The 17,735-nt window shown below is 38.6% G+C and overlaps 1 protein-coding gene and 1 pseudogene across 2 annotated transcripts in view; one reads left to right on the plus strand and one right to left on the minus strand.

Moving 5' to 3' along the window:
- Positions 1-17,735, plus strand: part of SLC16A10 (solute carrier family 16 member 10) — a 177,470-nt gene that overhangs the window by 80,778 nt on the left and 78,957 nt on the right. The gene's annotated exons all lie outside the window — the stretch shown is intronic.
- LOC108591279 (MICOS complex subunit MIC27 pseudogene) lies at positions 12,023-13,983 on the minus strand (annotated as a pseudogene). The gene has a single exon (XR_013534487.1). The product of XR_013534487.1 is annotated as an MICOS complex subunit MIC27 pseudogene (transcript).

A 17,735-nucleotide genomic window follows, 5' to 3' on the forward strand; every position in this document is an offset into this window, starting at 1 on the left:
GCTTGGCTGGTCCCCCCCAACACAAAGACCAGCAATCTGAAATGCTCTGGATTGAGAGTTTCACAGCAAGCACAGCTGGACCCAGGATGGTACAGCTCCTTGGGGGGAAGGCTGTCCACCATTACCAAGGCAGTCCACCATTACAGAGACAGTCTGCCATTACCAAGGCAGTTCTAACTATACACCTATAAAAAAAACTGCAAGGACGTTCACACAGCAACTGGGCAGAGCCCATGGCAACTCAGCAATGCCTCTGCTGGCAGACTGTGACTAGGCTACCACCTCACTGGGCAGGGCATCTATGAAAAAAGGGAGCAGCATGACAGGGACTTATAAATAAAGCCCTACCTTCTAGTGACAGAGCACCTGGGAAAAAAAGGTGGTTATGAATTCTTCTGCAGCAGACTTAAATGTACCTGCCCAGCAGCTCTGAACAGAGCAATGAAGCTCACAGCTCAGCAACTGAGCTCCTATAAGGGACACACTGTCTCCTCAGGAGCTCCCTGATCCCCGTATATCCAAAGAGTCACCTCATAAAGGAGAGCTCAGACTGACATCTGGCAGGTATCCTTCTCAGACAAAAATAGCAGAAGAAGAAACTGGCAACAACCCTTACTGTTCTGCAGCCACTGCAGGTGATCCCCAGGCAAGCAGGGTCTGGAGTGGACCTCCAGCAGTCCTACAGCAGAGGGCCTGACTGTTTGAAGGAAAACTAAGAAGCAGAAAGAAATAACTTCATCATCAACAAACTGGATGTCCACTCAGAGACCCCATCTGAAAGTCACGAACTACAAAGACCACAGGTAGATAAATCCATAAAGATGGGAAGAAACCACACAAAAAGGATGAAAATACCCAAAACCAGAATGCCTCTCCTCCTCCAAGGGATCACAACTCCTCACCAGCAAGGGAGCAAGGCTGGATGGAGAATGAGTCTCATGAATTGATAAAAACAGGATTCAGAAGGCGGATAATAACAAACTTCTCTGAATTAAAAGAACATGTTCTAACCCAATGCAAAGAAACAAATAACCTTGAAAAAAGGTTTGAGGAAATGCTAACGAGAATAAACAGCTTAGAGAGGAATATAAATGAATTGATGGATCTGAAAAGACCAACACAAGAACTTCACGAAGCATACACAAGTTTCAATGGCTGAATTGACCAAGCAGAAGAAAGGATATCAGAGATTGAAGATCAATTCAATGAAATAAAATGAGAAGGCAAGATTAGAGAAAAAACAATGAAAAGAAATGAACAAAGCCTCCAAGAAATATGGGATTATGTGAAAAGACCTAATCTACATTTGATAGGTGTGCCTGAATGTGACAGAGAGAATGAAACAAAGCTGGAAAACACTCTTCAGGATATTATCCAGGAGAACTTCCCCAACCTAGATGTGCCTCAAGATATTCCTCAAGAAGAGCAACCCCAAGGCACATAGTCAGATTCGCCGGGGTTGAAATGAAGGAAAAAATTCTAAGGGCCGCCAGAGAGAAAGGTTTGGTTACCCACAAAGTAAAGCCCATCAGACTCACAGCAGATCTCTCAGAAGAAACCCTACAAGCCAGAAGAGAGTGGGGACCAACGTTCAACATCCTTAAAGAAAAGAACTTTCAACCTAGAATTTCATATCCAGCCAAACTAAGCTTCATAAGCGAAGGAGAAATAAAATCCTTTATGAACAAGCTATTACTCAGAGATTTCATCACCACCAGGCTTGGGAGGGTGCAAGTGTCCAGGAATTTATTCATTTCTTTCAGGCTTACTGGTTTATGTGCATAGAGTTGTTTGTAGTAATCTCTGATGGTGGTTTCTATTTCTGTGGTGATATCCCATTTATCATTTTTAATTGCATCTATTTGATTATTCTCTTCTTTTTTATTAATCTGGCTAGTGGTCTATTTTGTTGATCTTTTCTAAAAACCAGCTCCTGGATTTATGGATTTTTTGAATGGTTTTTTGTGTCTCTATCTCCTTCAGTTTTGCTCTGATCTTAATTATTTCTTGTCTTCTGCTAGCTTTTGAGTATTTTTGATCTTGCTTCTCTAGCTCTTTCAATTTTGACGATTCCTGAAAGAAGCACTAAACATAGAAAGGAACAACCAGTACCAGCCACTCTGAAAACATACCAAATTGTAAAGAGCATCAATACAATGAAGAAACTGTATCAACTAATGGCAAAACAACCAGCTAGCATCAAAATGTCAGGATCAAATTCACACATAACCGTATTAACCTTAAATATTAGGTTAAACCGGGCTAAATGCCCCAATCAAAAGACTCAGACTGGCAATTTGGATAAAAAGTCAAAACCCATAGGTGTGATGTATCCAGGAAACCCAACTCACATGCAAGGATACACACAGGCTTAAAATAAAGGGGTGGAAGAAGATTTGCCAAGCAAATGGAGAGCAAAAAGAAAAGCAGGAGTTGCAATCCTAGTCTCTGATAAAATAGACTTTAAACCAACAAAGATCAAAAGAGACAAAGAAGGGCATTACATACTGGTAAAAGGATCACTGCAACAAGAAGAGCTAATGATCATAAATATATACGCACTCAGTACAGGAGCACCCAGATGCATAAGGCAAGTTCTTAATGACCTACAAAGAAACTTAGATTCCCACACAATAATAGTGGGAGACTTTAACACTCCACTCTCAATATTAGACAGATCAACCAGATGGAAAATTAACAAGGATATCCAGGACTTGAAATCAGACCAAGCAAACCTAATAGACGTTTACAGAACTCTCCACCCCAAATGCACAAAATACGCATTCTTCTCAGCACTGCATCACACCTACTCTAAAACTGACCACATAACTGGAAGTAAATCACTCCTCAGCAAATGCAAAAGAGCAGAAATAATAAAAAACTCTCTCAGACCACAGTGCAATCAATTTAGAACTCAGATTTAAGAAATTAACTCAGAATCACACAACTTCATGGAAACTGAACAACTGGCTCTGGAATGTTCACTGGATAAACAATGAAATGAAGGCAGAAATAAAGATGTTCTTTGAAACTTATGAGAATGAAGACACAACATACCAGAATCTCTGGGACACATTTAAAACAGTGTATAGAGGAAAATTTATAGCAATAAATGCTGACATGAGAAGCAAGGAAAGATCTAAAATAAACACCCTATCGTCAAAATTGAAAGAGCTAGAGAAGCAAGATCAAAAATACTCAAAAGCTAGCAGAAGACAAGAAATAATTAAGATCAGAGCAAAACTGAAGGAGATAGAGACACAAAAAACCATTCAAAAAATCCATAAATCCAGGAGCTGGTTTTTAGAAAAGATCAACAAAATAGACCACTAGCCAGATTAATAAAAAAGAAGAGAATAATCAAATAGATGCAATAAAAAATGATAAATGCGATATCACCACAGAAATAGAAACCACCATCAGAGATTACTACAAACAACTCTATGCACATGAACCAGTAAGCCTGAAAGAAATGAATAAATTCCTGGACACTTGCACCCTCCCAAGCCTAAACCAGGAAGAAGTGAAAAACCTGAATAGACCAATAACAAGGGCTGAAGTTGAGGCAGCAATTAATAGCCTACCAACCAAAAAAAGCCGAGGTCCAGATGGGTTCACAGCTGAATTCTACCAGATATACAAAAAGTAGCTGGTACCACTCCTTCTGAAACTATTCCAAACAATCCAAAAATAGGGAATCCTTCCCAAATCATTTTATGAAACCAATGTCATCCTGATACCAAAACCTGGCAGAGACTCAACTAAAAAAGAAAAATTCAGACCAATATCCATGAAGAACATAGAGGCAAAAATCTTCAATAAAATACTGGCAAACCAATTGCACCAGCACATTAAAAAGCTTATCCATCACGATCAAGTAGGCTTCATCCTGGGGATGCAAGGCTGGTTCAACATACTCAAGTCTATAAACGTAATTCACCACATAAACAGAACCAAAGACAAAAACCGCATGATTATCTCAATAAATGCAGAGAAGGCCTTTGGCAAAATTTAACAGCCCTTTATGCTAAAAACTCTCAATAAACTAGGTATTGATGGAACATATCTCAAAATAATAAAAGCTATTTATGACAAACCCACAGGCAATATCATACTGAATGGGCAAAAACTGGAAGCATTCCCTTTGAAATCTGGCACTAGACAAGGATGCCCTTTCTCACCACTCCTATTCAATATAGTATTGGAAGTTCTAGCCAGAGGAATCAGGCAAGAGAAAGAACTAAAGGGTATTCAGTTAGGAAAGGAGGAAGTCAAATTGCCTCTATTTGCAGACGACATGATTGTATATCTAGAAGACCCCATCGCCTCAGCTCAACATCTCCTGAAACTGATAAGCAACTTCAGCAAAGTCTCAGGATGCAAAATCAATGTGCAAAAATCACAAGCATTCCTCTACACCAATAACAGACTTAAAGAGAGCTAAATCAAGAGTGAACTGCCATTCACAATTGCTACAAAGAGAATAAAATACCTAGGAATACAACTAACAAAGGATGTAAAGGACCTCTTCAAGGAGAACTAGAAACCACGGCTCAACGAAATAAGAGAGGACACAAACAGATGGAGAAACATTCCATGCTCATCGTTAGGAAGAAGCAATATCATGAAAATGGCCATACTGCCCAAAGTAATTTATAGATTCAACAGTATCCCCATCAAACTACCAATGACCTTCTTCACAGAACTGAAAAAAACCACCTTAAACTTCATATGGAACCAAAAGAGAGCCTGCATAGCCAAGTCAATTCTAAGCAAAAAGAACAAAGCTGGAGGCATCACTGACTTCAAACTATACTACAAGGCTACAGTAATCAAAACAGCATGGTACTGGTATCAAAACAGAGATATAGACCAATGGAACAGAACAGAGGCCTCAGAGGCAATGCCACACATCTACAACCATCTGATCTTTGACAAACCTCACAAAAACAAGCAATGGGGAAAGGATTCCCTGTTTAACAAATGGTGTTAGGAAAACTGGCTAGCAATGTGCAGAGAGGAGAAACTGGACCCCTTCCTGACAACTTACACTAAAATTAACTCCAGATGGATTAAAGACTTAAACATAAGACCTAACACCATAAAAACCCTAGAAGAAAACCTAGGCAAAACCATTCAGGACATAGGCATAGGCAAGGATTTCATGACTAAAACACCAAAAGCATTGGCAACAAAAGCCAAAATAGACAAATGGGATCTAATTAAACTCCATAGCTTCTGCACAGCAAAAAAACCACAATGATTACAGTGAACTGGCAACCAACAGAATGGGAAAAAATTTTTGCAAGCTACCCTTCTAACAAAGGACTTATATCCAGAATCTACAAAGAACTAAAACAGATTTTCAGGAAAAAAAAAAAAAAAAAACCATTCAAAAGTGGGCAAAGGATATTAACAGATACTTTTCAAAAGAAGACATATATGAGGCCAACAAACATATGAAAAAATGCTCATCATCACTAGTCATTAGAGAAATGCAAATCAAAACTACATTGAGATACCATCTCATGCCAGTTATAATGGTGATTATTAAAAAATCTGGAGACAACAGATGCTAGAGAGGATGTGGAGAAATAGGAGCAATTTTACACTGTTTGTGGGAGTGTAAATTAGTTCAACCATTGTGGAAAACAGTGGGGAGATTCCTCAAAGACCTAGAAATAGAAATTCTATTTGACCCAGCAATCCCATTACTGGGTATATATCCAAAGGATTATAAATCATTCTGTCATAAGGACACATGCACATGAATGTTCATTGTGGCACTGCTTACAATAGCAAAGACTTGGGACCAACCCAAATGCCCATAGATTATAGACTAGACAGCGAAAATGTGGTACATATACACCATGGAATACTATGCAGCCATAAAAAATGATGAATTTGTGTCCTTTTTAGGGACATGGATGAACCTGGAAACCATCATTCTCAGCAAACTGACACAAGAACAGAAAATTAAACACTGCATGTTCTCACTCATAGGTGGGTGTTGAACAATAAGAACACATGGAGATGGGGTTGGGGAGCATCATACACTGAGGTCTGTGTGGGGGACTAGGGGAGGGACAATGGGGGGTAGGGAGTTGGGGAGGGATAACATGGGGAGAAATGCCAAATATGGGTGATGGGGATGAAGGCAGCAACCCACATAGCCATGTATGTACCTATGCAACAATCCTGCATGTTCTTCACATGTACCCTAGAACCTAAAGTGCAGTGAAATATACATATAAAAAAAGTACTGATTTTAAAAACTAGTGACTTAAAACTGCCACACGTTAAAAAAGAAAGCCATCGTGGTCCACAAAACATTCTGAAGGTTTTACAATGCATTGTTATCATTAACCAATCTTTTACTATTAAACTTAAATTGACCAATCTCCTAATTAGATTACTAGACTCAGGATGGAGCCCTTCAAGAACAGGGCTAGGAAAGCATGCACTTTATAGGGCCCGATAAACAGTTATAGTGGAAGACAAAAACAGATTGTGAGAGAGATTTCTGTGCTTTTAATTATTGGGGTTCTATGAGGAAAACAGAGGTTTTTTTTCTAAAATGGGGTCAGTAGTACCTCTTCTATTTTTTCCAGAGAGTCCCAGGCCATCAGAAGTTATCTGAGGGCCTCTTATGCATGCATTAAGAGTGGCAAGACAAAATGGAGAAAAGTAATTCAATAGACTGAAAAAAATTCTTTTTCCAGTGAAACAAGATCCGAGAAGAGAAAAACATAAAGGTCTTTTAAACATACCTGTAGCTTGGATATCCACTTTTAATTAAGTTGACTTTTGACCATACTCTTTTTACTTTAAAAAAAAATTTTTTTTTTTGAGACAGTCTTGCTGTGTGGCTTAGGTTGGAGTGCAGTGGCACAATGTCAGCTCACTGCAATTTCCTCCTCCCAGGTTCAAGTGATTGTGCTCCCTCAGCATCCTGAGTAGCTGGGATTTCAGGTGCATGCCACCGCACCCAGCTAATTTTTGTATCTTTAGTAGAGATGGGGTTTCACCATGTTCATCAGGCTGGTCTCAAACTCCTGACCTTGTGATCCGAGGCTATCCTTTTAAATCCCTTGTTGCCCAGCTTTAGCCACATCAAGTGGCCAATATTTCTGGCTTTTGAACTTTACCAAAAGTAACCTCATAGGTGAAACCAAAACCTTAAGTAAGGTTGTGACTTAATCGTGAATGTACAAGGTATTTTCAAAGAGGTAGTAAAGCAGTATTTACAAAATCTAGAATCTTTAAAGATAGCTCAAAGAAAGGAATATTTAAGAAAGGAAGCTAGAAGTTGTCATGGAGGGGAAGAGAATCAGCAAATAATAAAAGTCACACAGATATTAGCCAGAAAGTACTCATTCCCTAAGCCAGGATTGAACCTGGGCCGCCATTGTAAAATGGCAGAGACCAAAGGAATGTACTGCTATGTGGTTACAAGGTCAAGCTCCCAAGGACATAAAACAAGATGGAGGCCTCATTCAGTTTTTTTCCCTCAGAGACCTGTAGCAAAGTTTGTAACTGACCAGTTTGCAGGGCTGGCTTGAACAGTGGGCTTATGGTCCTAGGCCTGTGTTCTATTCTGTCTTCCCCCTTATGACAGAACTATACAGAAAAACACACAAAGCACACCAGATTGGCTACAGTTTAAGATTAGCCTCACAAATCCCTTTTTCCATTAATCAAACTTTACAGAAGAGTAAATAGTGATTTTTATCATTCCTTTTACTGGTTTTCACAGGGAGAAAGGGGCCAGAAGTCTGACTGGTAAGAACTTTTGCCCTTTTGCTGGCATGTCAGGCTTCTGGGTTCCCTTCTCAATCCAATTTTAACCCAAGCAGTTTAAGGTTTGGGGAAATTAAACTTTTCTCAATTTGGTGGATGCATCCAAGGGTAGTGTCCTGTGGTACAGGGACACAATTAACTATCCATGAAGAGAAACAGAGGAGGAAAAAGAAGGCATTTATTTCAAAAGAGTCCCAGTGATTCAGGATGCATTCAAAAGAAGTACAGGCTGAAGATGGCGGGTTGCCCATCTGGAAAGAGGGGGAAAAGGCGTCCTTTAGTTCCTTTCTCTTCCCAGCATATATCTAGGGAACATGAGGGAGAAAAAGAAAAGGTGTTCCCTTTCTTCCATCTTTGTATCTCTGAGTCCCAACAACCTTGGCAGGTGCTACCCATGGGTGCCAACACAGCTTTCATCTGTGTGGAACAGGGAGGCCTAGAGGAGTTATCCATACTCACCTATGTGCTGCCTATCCTCCCTGCTGTTGGTAACCTTTGAGTTTCCTAGATTTCATTTATGCCATAGATACAAGAATGGCCTCCTTCCATGAAGGTTTAATCGGCAAGAATTAGTCCTACTCATCTGTGCTGTGTCCCTTGACTTCCATTGCCATCTGTTTCTGGATCCCTCAGATCCAGTTTTTCTTTCTAGGGCTTCAGCCCAAAGCTTGAAATTGAATTTGGGACAAAAAGGTGCCTTAGGAGGGTCAGTGGAATCATTCAGTTAGGAAGTCCCATGAATTGGGGTCCTGGCCTAGTAAGATGCCTTCCAAAAGGACAAAAAAAAAAAAAAAAAAAAAAACAAACCCTCGCATAGAAAAGTTCCCTATATTCTCAGAGCTGTATTTAACTCCTGATATTATGGAGAAGAGACAAAAAACAGCTTGAGTAAAAGAAGGGGAAAGTACCTGGGGGAAAAAGCCTCTTGCTCTATACAAATGGATTCCTTCAACAAGGAAATAAACAAAAGACACTTCTAATTGCTGTATCCTCCTTTTCTCTAAGAACAGATGGAAACTGCATTGTTCTGAATCGCATAACTGATGGCTGGGCCAAATGCTTTTTCTACCCAGTAATATCTCTGTAATTTGCAACAACACTCCTAACATTGTAAAAGAAGAGATAGGTGCTATGACAGCACCCCCACCACCAAAAGAAGGAAAATGCCATAGAAAAAAACTGGATTGTAACGAGGCTGACACTCCCAACCCTTGAGAGCCACGGGGGAAAGGGTGGGTGTCAGGGTCCTCTCCAGCATCCTGTCCTCTGTAGTTGCACCATTCGCTGTTAGTTGGCTCACCAGAGGTTCATTGCTTCATCTGATCTGCCTTCAGCAAAAGTCTGAGGATAAGAAGCCTTGGAAATGGAAGTTCACATTTACTCACCCTTCAAGGATCCTGGGTGAGCCCTGAGACCAGGATTACAGTTGTGAGCCTGCCTTCCAATATTTTCTTCTAGAAATTTTATAGTTTTCAGTTTTACATTTACATTTAAGTTCTACAATCCATCTTGAGGTAATGGTTTATATGGTGTAAGGTAGGGATCAAATTTCATTGCTTCATGTATTTTTAAAGCTCTGTTATTAGGTATATATACATTTATAAATGTTACAGTTTCCCAATGCCTTGACACTTCTACCATTATGAAGTATTTCTCCTCATTTCTAATGATACTTCTTGTCTCAAAATCTGTCTTGTCTAAGGTTAGTATAGCCACCTTAGACTTTTAGGGCTACTAACTTGTGATATCTTTTTCCATCTTTTTACTTTTACTTATTTGCCTTTGAATTTAAAGTGTATCTCTAGACAGGATATAAGTAGTTCTTATGTCTTTATCTAGTCAGACAATCTTTGCCATTTGATTAGAGTCTTTAGTCTATTTTTATTTAATGTAAAAATTGATATGGCCATATCAATTTAGGTCTTTTTAAATTTAATGACCTTTAGGTCAATTGTTATTTAATGTAATAATTGATTCTTAGATTATATTTGAATTCAAGTTGCTGGCAAAAAAAAGAAAAAAAAATAACTGATATGGCCATATCATTTAGGTCTGCCATTTTGCTATTTGTTTTCTATTTGTCTCATCTACATTTGTTCTTCTGTTCCTTCTTTTCTGCCTGCCTTTGCATTAATCAAATAATTTTTAGTAATCAATTTTAATTCCTTGATTGTCTTTCTAGCTGTATCTCTGTGCATAATTTTTAGTGCTTTTGAGTATTACAATATGCATTTTTAAGCCATTCCAATCTATTTTAAGTTAATACATAATTGAGGTAAAATATAGGAGCCTCGTAACAGTATATACCCATTTATATCATCTTTAATGCTGTTGTTTTCACATATTTGTTTATTATAACATCTGTATAGGGTGTTACAGTTTTTCTTTAAACAGTAAATTTATCCTCATAAAGAAATTAAAAGGAAAAGTGTGTATTTGTTTTAATCCTTCCTTTGGACCCAAGTTGCCAGCTGGTGTCATTTCTCTTCAGCCTGAAGAACTTTCTTTAACATTTTTCTGGCGTAAATTTTCCAGTGAGAAATTCTCTCCATTTAAAAAATCTTTATTTTGCCTTCATTTTTGAAGGCTAGTTTAGCTGAATATAGAATTCTTGGTTGATACTTTCTCCCCACTTTCAGCATTGTCATGTGAAAGTTCCAATGTCTTCTGTCCCTCATTATTTACAAGAGTCTGCCTGTTAATGGTATCATTGTTCTCTCTAGATATATTATTTTTGTCTGCTTTCAGAATTTTCCTTTTGGCATTCAGCAGTTTGATTATGATGAGCTTAGGAGTTGTTTTCTTAGTGTTTATCCTGCTGGGGGGTGGTCTTTGAACTTCTTGGATCTATAAGTTAAAGTTTTTCCACACAATTTGCAGTTTTTATTTTGGGCCATTATTTCTTTTTGTTTGTTTGCTTTTTACATTGTCTTACTCTGTCATCCAGGCTGGAGTACAGAGGTGCAGTCATAGCTCACTAAAGCCTCAACTTCTCAAGCTCAAGTGATCCTCCCATCAGCTTCCTGAGTAGTTGGAATCACAGGTACATGCTATCATACCTAGATTATTTTTTTTCTCTTGTAAAGATTGGGTCTCACTATTTTGCTTAGGCCAGTCTTGAATTTCTGGGCTCAAATAATCCTCCTGCCTTGGCTCCTCAAAGTGCTGGGATTATAAGCATGAGCCACTGTGCACAGCTCCATTATTTATTCAAAATGACCCACATTTCTTCTTAGAATTCCATAGGTCTCTAAGATTTAGTTAATTTTGTTTAATACTGTTCTCTCACAGTAAGACAGGATTTGCAATGTGAGCTCAGGCCTGCTGTCTTTAGATTGAGTAATTTCATTAGATTGGGTAATCTCTATCTCCAATACTTCATCCTTCAAAAGTGTGACTGAAGCATACTGAAGTATGCTTCAGTAGTTATCTGTAATAGGGTTTGCATGACCACTTTATTCCAGTGCCATAAACAGAAGTTGATTAGCAAATATTTTAAAAGCCACTCTTAAGTGAAATATAACTATCAGTAAAATGTAACTTTATGATGGCAATAAAATGGTCAAGGCAAGAGTACAGTCTACCCACTCCTGAATTTCTGTATAGTTTCCAGACAGCTTCATGCCCCAGGAATTACTGAAACGTTAGTAAATAATATTTTGTATTTTACTATCGGTTTTGTGTACTGTTATTTTATACAATTTATAGCTATTATACAAATATTGAGTTATAACAGAGTAAAGATATCAATATATTTCAAAAGTCTGACTGAAAAATGCATTCAGTAGGTTCACTTAGCAGATTGGAGATGAAAGATAAGAAAGGTCTGGAACTTTGAAGACAGAAATTACTCAATCTTTAGATACCTGGTTTTCATCTCTAGAATTTTCTCTTTTTTTATAGTTTACATTTTGTTGTTGAGATTCCACATCTCTTCACTCAGTAAGATCACTTATCTTTTATTATTATTATCATTATTATTATTTTGAGACAGAGTCTCCTTCTGTCACCAGGCTGGAGTGCAGTGGCATTCTTGGCTCACTACAACCTCTGCCTCCCAGGTTCAAGCAATTCTCCTGCCTTAGCCTCCTGAGTAGCTGGGACTACAGGCGCAAGCCACCACACCCAGCTAATTTTTGTATTTTTAGTAGAGATGAAGTTTCACCATGTTGGCCAGGATGGTCTCAATCTTCTGACCTCGTGATCTGCCTGCCTTGGCCTCCCGAAGTGCTGGGATTACAGGCGTGAGCTGCTGCACCCAGCCTTTATTCTTTGAAAAATATTATTTTCTAATTTGTCTAACATATTTATAATAGAAACTTTGAAATTTTTTTTTTGCTAAATTGAACAGCTGAGCCCATTCAGAATCTATTTTTATTGATTGGCTATTTTTTTTGCATGCCTCAGAATTTTTGGTTGAAACTTGAACATGTAGATAATATTTTGAAATAACTCTGATTCCATTTTGTTAATCCAAGGATTATTTTTTGTTCCTAGCAGATAACTTGCTGGAGCTCACGTTACAAATCCTGTCTCACTGTGGCATGCAGCAGCTGATATCTCTGCTTTGTTCTTACAACTTTCAGATGCTGCTTTCCTTGATTCTGGCTTCTGTACGGTCTACTAAGCACCTGCACATTTTGTTGGCCTTCAAGAAACCCAAAAACTTTGTAATTCTTCTTGCAACTGTAGCTTTTCAAACTCTTTCCCAATTTCTATCAGTTTTTAAGATATTTTTTAGAATGTTTAAATAGTTTTATTTAGCCCAGATTTAATAATAGTTATCTTTACCAGGTTATTCCAATGCCATTAACAGAAGTTGATTACCAAATATTTTTCTTCCCCATAAAACACAGATATTTTATTCCAGCTCTAGAAAATGGAAAAAAAAACCCAAAGGGAAACGTATCTTTCCACACACCACTCTAATTTAGCTGACATTAATTCAGGAAAGCCAGAGCAGAAATATATGTTTGTACATGTAAATATGTATGTCTTTATACATACATAGATGTATTTTCAGATTTTAGTCTCACTGGAGTTCATGTCTTCATTTGTTGTTGTTGTTTTTTAATAAATGCCCTTAAAGGTCATCAAATGCAAGCTAAAACTTATATCAATGTCTCCTCATTAATCATTTAATATTGTTTGCATTGCATTCACAGTTTGTGTGTTAACCACTTATGTAATTTATCAAATTGCACATTTGGAGATGTAAGTGAAAAACTTGTTTTAGGTAATACTCTATGTATCAGTTACCCATTACATGATTTTTTTCATCATTATTTGCAACTTCACACATCTTGTAGTTTTCTATGTAGTCTCTCTATGCAGTCTACTTCAGCTTCTAGTGCTGTACATATCTGTATCTTCTGGATGGGACTGCCTGTGATCCATGAGGTTGGGGTCAGGCATAAACGGTGTAGCACCTGAGGTGGATACTGATTTGGTCTTTGCTTCAGAGCTGAGTTCTGTTGGCAAAGGCACTGAGTGTTTCAAGACGTGAGTTGTTTTTGCAGATACTTCTGTTTCGGCAGAGGATCCTAGCTTAGTTTTTTCCTTAGGTTGACGAAGTGACTCTTTTTTGTTGCTTTTTGTCCACAGCGATTTAATTGTTTCAAAAATTTGCTGGCTTGTAGCATATATCTTTTTCCCTGTTACCTTAGCAATTATTACTGACTGAATTGGGTAGCAAACAGTTGCTCCTAAAGTGGCCAGTCCCAGAGGATAAGTAATTTTCTTAAACTTAGAACCTTTTCTCTCTGAAACCAAGCCCACCAATCCTGAAACTATAATAACTCCCATTTTCAGAAGAATATCTTGAGGAGGATTCTTCAGATAGACATAGTCATCTTTTCCAAATTGTACTGTATCCATTATCCCATTTTTTGCAAAGACATAAACACCCTTGCACCAGCCAATATAACGACCAGTTGCAGTGTGGATGGAAGCAAAGCTCATTTGTAAATGACCAGGCTGCTCTTCAACATGTTTAGACTGGAGCGGTGGTGCAGTATACATGGGGAGCTGCTCTGGTTTCACTAGCTGCTTTTTGGATTCCTCTTCTTTGGTTGCATGTACACTTACAGATGCATAAATCAGACCTGCCGGCATGGTTGTCAGTTTTCCCATACTCAATACATAGGCAATTAAGTTTAGTCTCCCATTCCTTCTGTTTGCTGAATAAAGAAATTAAATGGCTGTGCTTATTCCTCATTTCACATGTATTTGATGCTAATCAGGCTCCTGATCGCTGCCACGTCTACGACCCTTTTGGCCAAGGTTTTCAGATAGATTACCAAATATTTTTAAAGCCACTCCTAAGTGCAATATAACTGCCAAATAACTTTTAGGATGGCAGTAAAATTGTCAAGGCAAGAATACAGTCTACCCATTCCTGAATTTTTGTGTAGCTGCCAGGCAGCTTCATACTCCAGGAGTTACAGGGACATTGCTAAATAATATTAACATTTTGCATTTTAGTCTCAGTTTTGTATTCTATTATTTTATATAATTTAAGGCCATTAGATCGATATTGGTTATTACAGAGTATAGGTAATGTTGAAAGAGGCCAAGATGGAGTGGAAATGCAGGTTGGGACTACCAAAGCACAAAAGACTATTTATCAACCTTTAACTACAGTAAATCTTCCCTTTGGGTGTTTTTATTTGTAAATACTTTGCCCTTGCAACCATTTATATCTGGATAATTACAACACCTTTGCTTTATTCATGCAGGAGAATCTTCTTAAATATTAAACCTAACCACTTTGAGTGATTTGCATCCTGCTTTTGTTATACACTTAGAGCCTTGGGTTTTTTTTTTTTTTTTTTTTTCTCAGAATGGTGTTAGGAAACAAATAGAGTCTGGATGGGGAAATTGAAAAGCTTCCTGGTATTTTTCTGTAAAAAGATTTCTTAACTTAGCTTCTTGGATGGGTCCATGATGTCAAACTTACACACATACTCAAATAAGAGTATACACGCACATTCTAAAGCCTTTCTTATACATTTTTGGCATCTATATCTCCTGACATGGGACATTCTATCTGGTGTTCTGATTGGACCACTTTTGCGTATGTTACTAGATTGAAAATTATTGTAAGTAAAGAAATCTCTTATTTGCTTTTATATTTCCAGCATCCTGGGATAGAGCCTAGAACATTAAAGAACACTAAAATTTTAATAGTGTAACCAAAAAGCAGGTTACTTCCTCACTGCATGTAGAGTCCAATTAACAAGAGCAAGTTCTGATACAAAGAAGCGTATTTATTTCAAAGCTAGCTTAGGGAGAGAGGGACAAAGTGTCCTGCCTTTAAATGTGCCACTTCACCTTTGGAGCAAAAAGTGGGCATTTTTATAAGGTAGGAGAGGAAAGGGGAAAGGTCAAGGGTCCCTCTGCTACTGGGCAGTTACCTGAGTTGGCTCCTTCTTGGGCAGAGGTAAGTTATAAAAGTGGCCAAGTGGGCATGCCTTCGACATGCCCTCCTAGTGGGCATGAGTTCTGAGACAGCCCCATGGAGGTGAGAGTTCGTGGGGGCATGCTTTGGTCTCCAAATCAACTGTCAACTTTCAAGGAGAGATCCTGGGGGTGGGAGGATAATATATATTATGAAGTCCTCTGTGGGTGTTTTGTAAAAGGAATAGAGGGACTAGAGCTTGATTGCATTTTATTTATGTATTTATTTTTAGAGACAAGGTCTTGCTATGTTGCCTAGGCTGGAGTGCAGTGGCATGATCATACCTTACTGCAGCCTTAAACTCCTAGGCTCCAGGGAGCCTCCTGCCTCAGCCTTCCAAGTAGTTAGGACTACTGTTGTGTGCCACCATACCAAGCTAGTTTTTAAAGTTGCTTTTGTTTGTTTGTTTGTTTTTAGAGATGGGGTCTTGCTTTGTTGCCCAGGCTGGGCTTAAACTCCTGGCTTCAAGTATTCCTCCTACTTCAGCCTCCCAAAGTGCTGGGATTGCACATATGAGCCACTGTTCCTGGTCTAGTTTGCATTTTTAAGATAAAATTTTTACCATGCAGGATATATTATTGTAACTATGTATGTACTTCAGTTTCTCAATTGTTAAATGAACTTAATAGACGTACTACCTTATCGAATTTGGGAGATTAAATGAAATAATCTTCTGAGCACAACAAATATATCATCAGCGCAACAGCTAGCTCTGTTGAGTCTTTATTATTATAATGGTAGTAATAGACTTGGAAGGGGTGAAAGAGAACGAGAGTCCATTTTATTTTTGCGGCATGTATGCAATAGCTCATTAAGATCCTGGATTATTTAGATGCCATGTTAAAACTTGACAAAAACTAGAAATGTTGTGAGTGTACAATAGCAGATAATAACTAATCCATTTATTAATTTTTTTTTTTTTTTGAGACGAAGTTTCACTCTTGTTACCCAGGCTGGAGTGCAATGGTGCGATCTCGGCTCACCGCAACCTCCGCCTCCTGGGTTCAGGCAATTCTCCTGCCTCAGCCTCCTGAGTAGCTGGGATTACAGGCACGCACCACCATGCCCAGCTAATTTTTTGTATTTTTAGTAGAGACGGGGTTTCACCATGTTGACCAGGATGGTCTCGATCTCTTGACCTCGTGATCCACCTGCCTCGGCCTCCCAAAGTGCTGGGATTACAGGCTTGAGCCACCGCGCCTGGCCCCATTTATTAATTTATTCTTGAATTTGATCAGAAAACAGACTTAACTCCTTCCATTGCCAGTTATTATTGTAACAGAATCTATTGGAATTTCCGTTAGGACACTACAGTACAATAGTGTGACTTTCAAAAGTGAGATATTTTATGTGGCTTTTTAAAGTAGGTTTTCAAACCAGTTAAAGGCTCTAAAACACATAAGAAGGATATTATGAGTCAGGAATAGCATTTTGTGAGGACTCTTGAGAAAACGGTGCTGTGTCCCCTCTGCCATAGTATAAGTGGAGGTTACTCTCACTTGTTCTCCTATTTGGTATCTCTCTTTGTTCTCTCACCTGGTATCAAGTGAGAGGGGCTTCAAAGGGACCACTTAAGAGATTTAAAATTCTCCCCAGTTGCGGGGAACAGAGGAGGACCAGGGTCTGACTCTTCAAGACATCCAACAAGGATGGGCTGGCTTACTGTTCCCACAGAATGAACTATACTAAAGGTGGCTGTGTTGAATTTGCCTATACCACAGCCTTTGTCAGGGCAAAGGAAATATATTTCCTGCAGATTAGAGGTGGGCCTAGTGAAGGAGAGGGGTAACCTGGAGTTTGACTCCTGTTCCAATAGATGGCTAAAAGAGCAGAGGTTACAACACTGAGTCTTTTGAATGACAGCCAAAAAGCCAGGAGAAGAATGAATTATCCAAGTCAGTGGAGAAATGGTGAGAAGGAACTCTGAGGTGAGATCTGAATTACCCATGAAAATGCATCTGAGAAAAAAGAGTTAGCTTCAAACATCAGCAGACAGGTCTTTTGGCAGGAAGGCCCAGGTTGGAATCTTTTTGCCTTCCTTCCCCAGCCTCCCTGTCTCCCATGCCTACCTTGGAAAGTTCCAACAGCTAGGGATGGGAAAAGTTCTGGAAGAGAATAGAAGAGAAGCAGCTGATTTCATTCCCTTCCCAGCTTCCCTGGGGCTGGGGAAAATATTTGATTACCTAGTGAAGATTGGTTTGTTATCTAAAATGACCATAGGCCTTTCTTTATTTTTACATTGGCCAAAAGAATCAAATAGGCCTGCTGAAGTGGTCATCTAGTAGCAAAAGAAACTTTTTCCCCACTGAATAAATTTTAAGAAGGTAGTCGAGACAAGAAGCTTTATTTTATTATATCCTGTTAGTGGTTATTCAATAGACTCATAAATCTGCATTTTTAATATTTGGTATAGCAGTAGATTGAAATCCCCGGTAATTCACAAAAATTTGTGCAATGGTTTTCTTTTCTTTTCTTT

This window comes from Callithrix jacchus, chromosome 4 (assembly GCF_049354715.1).
Source record: "Callithrix jacchus isolate 240 chromosome 4, calJac240_pri, whole genome shotgun sequence".
In the NCBI taxonomy this organism is placed as follows: domain Eukaryota; kingdom Metazoa; phylum Chordata; class Mammalia; order Primates; family Cebidae; genus Callithrix; species Callithrix jacchus.